The following is a 5,805-nucleotide window of genomic DNA, read 5'->3' on the forward strand; positions in this document are numbered from 1 at the left end:
ATCCATCCATACCTTGGCTTGTTTACTGACACTGAAGGGGCCAATTGTGATGGTATTTCTGCATTCAAGGCTCTGGACTTCATGCATTCCTGCTGGGATTTCAGCAACAACCAGTCTAGGAGGAAGTTGAACTGATGACCTACAGCTGTATTGGGGTAGAGTGGTCCTGTGGCCTCAGCAGCTGGAGCTTGGGTTCTATTCCTAGGAATACAACAAATTTTCTGTATGACATGGTCTGTATTACATGGTTGTCATGTAAACTTTCTGAGCCTTGGGTTACTCTGACTTTAAAGTCAGAAGGGACCATTGTCTATAAAATGGAAGCTGATAATACTCCCCTTCCTTCTAGGTGTGCTCAGGATTTGTTTTTCTGATGCGCTCATATACCGGAATAATGAGGCTATAGATAAATAAAATTAAACAGCTAATCCCCTAAGTCATATGGTCTTTCAAACATGTAATAATGCACAAAGACTTCTTATCTGGTCACTCTAAACAGGGTTTGGATCCTGTTAAAATCATGTTTCCCAGCTAGAAGCTTTGTATTCATTCCATCCTTGTTGGTAAAAAATAAATAAATAAATAAATAAATAAATAAAATCTGTTTTTGCTATTCTGGCGCCTTCTTGTGGCCTGTTACATTATCACAAGAACTTCAAAGTACAGCAATTTCTATATTTTTTCAATAACTTTTTTTTTCTTTTAAACTCACCCTCACAGCTTTACTATGTGAAAAGTTAGACATAGTGTAATTATAGCAAATTGGAGAGTTTTCTAGAAGGTGGAAATGTAACAATGAGATTATATACAAAGGTTTCAGAGTAGCAGCCGTGTTAGTCTGTATTCGCAAAAAGAAAAGGAGTACTTGTGGCACCTTAGAGACTAACAAATTTATTAGAGCATAAGCTTTCGTGAGCTACAGCTCACTTCATCGGATGCATTTGGTGGAAAAAACAGAGGAGAGATTTATATACACACACACAGAGAACATGAAACAATGGGTTTATCATACACACTGTAAGGAGAGTGATCACTTAAGATAAGCCATCACCAACAGCAGGGGGGGGAAGGAGGAAAACCTTTCATGGTGACAAGCAGGTAGGCTAATTCCAGCAGTTAACAAGAATATCAGAGGAACAGTGGGGGGTGGGGTGGGAGGGAGAAATACCATGGGGAAATAGTTTTACTTTGTGTAATGACTCATCCATTCCCAGTCTCTATTCAAGCCTAAGTTAATTGTATCCAGTTTGCAAATTAATTCCAATTCAGCAGTCTCTCGTTGGAGTCTGTTTTTGAAGCTTTTTTGTTGAAGTATAGCCACTCTTAGGTCTGTGATCGAGTGACCAGAGAGATTGAAGTGTTCTCCAACTGGTTTTTGAATGTTATAATTCTTGACGTCTGATTTGTGTCCATTCATTCTTTTACGTAGAGACTGTCCAGTTTGGCCAATGTACATGGCAGAGGGGCATTGCTGGCACATGATGGCATATATCACATTGGTAGATGCGCAGGTGAACGAGCCTCTGATAGTGTGGCTGATGTGATTAGGCCCTATGATGGTATCCCCTGAATAGATATGTGGACAGAGTTGGCAACGGGCTTTGTTGCAAGGATAGGTTCCTGGGTTAGTGGTTCTGTTGTGTGGTGTGTGGTTGCTGGTGAGTATTTGCTTCAGATTGGGGGGCTGTCTGTAAGCAAGGACTGGTCTGTCTCCCAAGATCTGAGAGAGCGATGGCTCGTCCTTCAGGATAGGTTGTAGATCCTTGATGATGCGTTGGAGGGGTTTTAGTTGGGGGCTGAAGGTGATGGCTAGTGGCGTTCTGTTGTTTTCTTTGTTGGGCCTGTCCTGTAGTAGGTGACTTCTGGGTACTCTTCTGGCTCTGTCAATCTGTTTCTTCACTTCAGCAGGTGGGTACTGTAGTTGTAGGAATGCATGATAGAGATCTTGTAGGTGTTTGTCTCTGTCTGAGGGGTTGGAGCAAATGCGGTTATATCGTAGCGCTTGGCTGTAGACAATGGATCGAGTGGTATGATCTGGATGAAAGCTAGAGGCATGTAGGTAGGAATAGCGGTCAGTAGGTTTCCGATATAGGGTGGTGTTTATGTGACCATCGCTTATTAGCACCGTAGTGTCCAGGAAGTGGATCTCTTGTGTGGACTGGTCCAGGCTGAGGTTGATGGTGGGATGGAAATTGTTGAAATCATGGTGGAATTCCTCAAGAGCTTCTTTTCCATGGGTCCAGATGATGAAGATGTCATCAATGTAGCGCAAGTAGAGTAGGGGCATTAGGGAACGAGAGCAGAGGAAGCGTTGTTCTAAGTCAGCCATAAAAATGTTGGCATACTGTGGGGCCATGCGGGTACCCATCGCAGTGCCGCTGATTTGAAGGTATACATTGTCACCAAATGTGAAATAGTTATGGGTCAGGACAAAGTCACAAAGTTCTGCCACCAGGTTAGCCGTGACAGTATCGGGGATACTGTTCTGACGGCTTGTAGTCCATCTTTGTGTGGAATGTTGGTGTAGAGGGCTTCTACATCCATAGTGGCTAGGATGGTGTTTTTAGGAAGATCACCAATGGACTGTAATTTCCTCAGGAAATCGGTGGTGTCTCGAAGATAGCTGGGAGTGCTGGTAACGAAGGGCCTGAGGAGGGAGTCTACATAGCCAGACAATCCTGCTGTCAGGGTGCCAATGCCTGAGATGATGGGGCGTCCAGGATTTCCAGGTTTATGGATCCTGGGTAGCAGATAGAATACCCCAGGTCCTGGCTCCAGGGGTGTGTCTGTGCGGATTTGTTCTTGTGCTTTTTCAGGGAGTTTCTTGAGCAAATGCTGTAGTTTCTTTTGGTAACTCTCAGTGGGATCAGAGGGTAATGGCTTGTAGAAAGTGGTGTTGGAGAGCTGCCTAGTAGCCTCTTGTTCATACTCTGACCTATTCATGATGACGACAGCACCTCCTTTGTCAGCCTTTTTGATTATGATGTCAGAGTTGTTTCTGAGGCTGTGGATGGCACTGTGTTCTGCATGGCTGAGGTTATGGGGTAAGCGATGCTGCTTTTCCACAATTTCAGCTCGTGCACGTTGGCGGAAGCAGTCTATGTAGAAATCCAGGCTGCTGTTTCGACCTTCAGGAGGAGTCCACCTAGAATCCTTCTTTTTGTAGTGTTGGCAGGAAGGTCTCTGTGGGTTAATATGTTGGTCAGAGGTGTGTTGGAAATATTCCTTGAGTCTGAGACGTCGAAAATAGGATTCTAGGTCACCACAGAACTGTATCATGTTCGTGGGGGTGGAGGGGCAAAAGGAGAGGCCCCGAGATAGGACAGATTCTTCCGCTGGGCTAAGAGTATAGTTGGATAGATTAACAATATTGCTGGGTGGGTTACGGGAACCATTGTTGTGGCCCCTTGTGGCATATAGTAGTTTAGATAGCTTAGTGTCCTTTTTCTTTTGTAGAGAATCAAAGTGTATCAAATCAACAGATGTGAAGAGCAGTATCAAAAAATAGCACTAAAGTCTTCTGCTCTGATAAATGTACACAGCTGATGCGTTATACATGAGTACTGCTAGGGGGACCTGAATGGGCTAAACAAATACATTACCAACTCCCCACTTAGTGATGTAGTGCATTGTGTGTTATTTAATAATAGAAAAATGGCTAACTCTAAGGATATGAATGGGATTCCAAGGCCAGAAGGGACCACTGATCATTTCTAGCCTGCCCTCTATAACTCAAAATAATTCCTAGAGCAGATCTTTTAGATAAATATCCAGTCCTGATTTAAAAATTTTCAGTGATGGAGAATTCACCATGACCCTTGGTAAACTGTTCCAATGGTTTATTACTCACTGTTAAAAACGGATACCTTATTTCCAGTCTGAATTTGTCTAACTTCAACTTTCAAGCTGTTGATATTGTTACACTGGCCAGACCTGAATTTCAACGAACTGGGAAGTATTTTACCAGAAACTGATTGGTGCGGGGTGTAACAGTCAGAGAGGAGGATGAGGAGTAGACAACTCTGCATTTGCTACCACTTGTGTTTGAATTTAGCACATGCCTCCACTGTTCATAATGGGGTATTTTAGACCACACTTCATAAGATTTGTTTAAATCAGACATAACAGAGGGCAGCTGAGGCTAGGCTCAGGCTCTCACCTGAATCCTCACCTCTTGAGCCTCCCTGTTCATCTCCAAAAATCAGGGCCCCCCAGATGGATCTATGGATTCAAGTTCTGGTGGGCATAGACCCTACCAACCAGGACTCAGGGTTTGTCTACACGAACAAACACTTAGCAGCAAGCTCAGGTGTGAACCTACTCCACACTAGCCTGACACAGATGAACTGTCCATGTGGATCCTGCTGATGAGCTTTAACAGTTTGTTAATGTGCTTTGATTTCATCTCACCTCAAAGAGACTAAAGTTTACCTCAGTTTGCCACAATCTAAATATTCATGTAGCTCTAAAATCAATGCGTTCTGTGGTTAATCTAACACTGCTTGAATGGCTCTTTAGGAGCCCTCCAAATCCTGGGGTCTCCCAGGAGATTTCAACATAGCCATGCCTGACTGGTTGACCATTTTGGTTGGACATATTCCTGGAAGTTTCATCGCATAACATCTTTAATTAAAGATTAATCTTTAATTCCTGGAGACTCTAGGACAATCATGGAGGGTTGGCAACCCTACTACTAGCACTCCATGTATTTTTCTTTTCTAGCCTTCAGCTACTAGAGGCAAAGTGACAAAACATCTAAGTGGATCTGATTTTTCTTTGAGATGGGCTTGCTACTGTAAGTCCACTTGCAAAGATTTTTCTTCTGTTGTCTTTTTCCAATTGCTTACTGTGATGGGGGTTTCAGGAAGGGTGGGGGGGGGGACACTGAGGTTGCTCAATTAGGGCACACTGCAAAGAATGGGGCAGACAATCCCCCAAACTGGTGATTCTTCTGATACTCAGGTTTACCAAGGCATAAGAACACAAGAATGGCCATACTGGGTCATACCAAACGTCCATCCAGCCCAGTATTCTATCTGCTGACAGTGGCCAATGCCAGGTACCCCAGAGGGAGTGAACCTAACAGGTAATGATCAAGTGCTCTCTCTCCTGCCATCCATCTTTACCCTCTGATAAACAGTGGCTAGGGACACCATTTCTTACCCACCCTGGCTAATAGCCATTAATGGACTTAACTTCCATGAATTTATCTATTTCTCTTTTAAACCCTGTTACAGTCCTAACCTTCACAATCTCCTCAGGCAAGGAGTTCCACAGGTTGACTGTGCGCTGTGTGAAAAAGAACTTCCTTTTATTTGTTTTAAACCTGCTGCCCATCAATTTAATTTGATGGCCTCTAGTTCTTATATTATGGGAACAAGTAAATAACTTTTCCTTATTCACTTTCTCCACACCACTCATGATTTTATATACCTCTATCATATCCCCCCTTAGTCTCCTCTTTTCCAAGCTGAAAAGTCCTAGTCTCTTTAATCTCTCCTCATATTGGACCCGTTCCAAACCCCTAATCATTTTAGTTGCCCTTCTCTGAACCTTTTCTAATGCCAGTACACCTTTTTTGAGATGAGGAGACCACATCTATACACAGTATTCAAGATGTGGGCATACCATGGATTTATATAAGGGCAATAAGATATTCTCCGTCTTATTCTCTATCCCTTTTTTAATTATTTCTAACATCCTGTTCGCTTTTTTGACTGTCACTGCACACTGCATGGATGTCTTCAGAGAACTATCTACAATGACTCCAAGATCTCTTTCCTGATTATAATGGGGGCTAATTTA

The 5,805-nt window shown here is 43.1% G+C and overlaps 1 long non-coding RNA gene across 1 annotated transcript; it reads left to right on the top strand.

The window, feature by feature from the left end:
* Positions 1–508: 508 nt before the first annotated feature.
* Positions 509–3,497, top strand: LOC122459096. The gene is made up of 2 exons (XR_006279560.1): positions 509–813; positions 3,467–3,497. It is a non-coding gene; the product is annotated as an uncharacterized LOC122459096 (long non-coding RNA).
* The last annotated feature ends 2,308 nt before the right edge of the window (positions 3,498–5,805 follow it).

The sequence above is a fragment of the Dermochelys coriacea genome, chromosome 3 (assembly GCF_009764565.3).
Source record: "Dermochelys coriacea isolate rDerCor1 chromosome 3, rDerCor1.pri.v4, whole genome shotgun sequence".
In the NCBI taxonomy this organism is placed as follows: Eukaryota; Metazoa; Chordata; order Testudines; family Dermochelyidae; genus Dermochelys; species Dermochelys coriacea.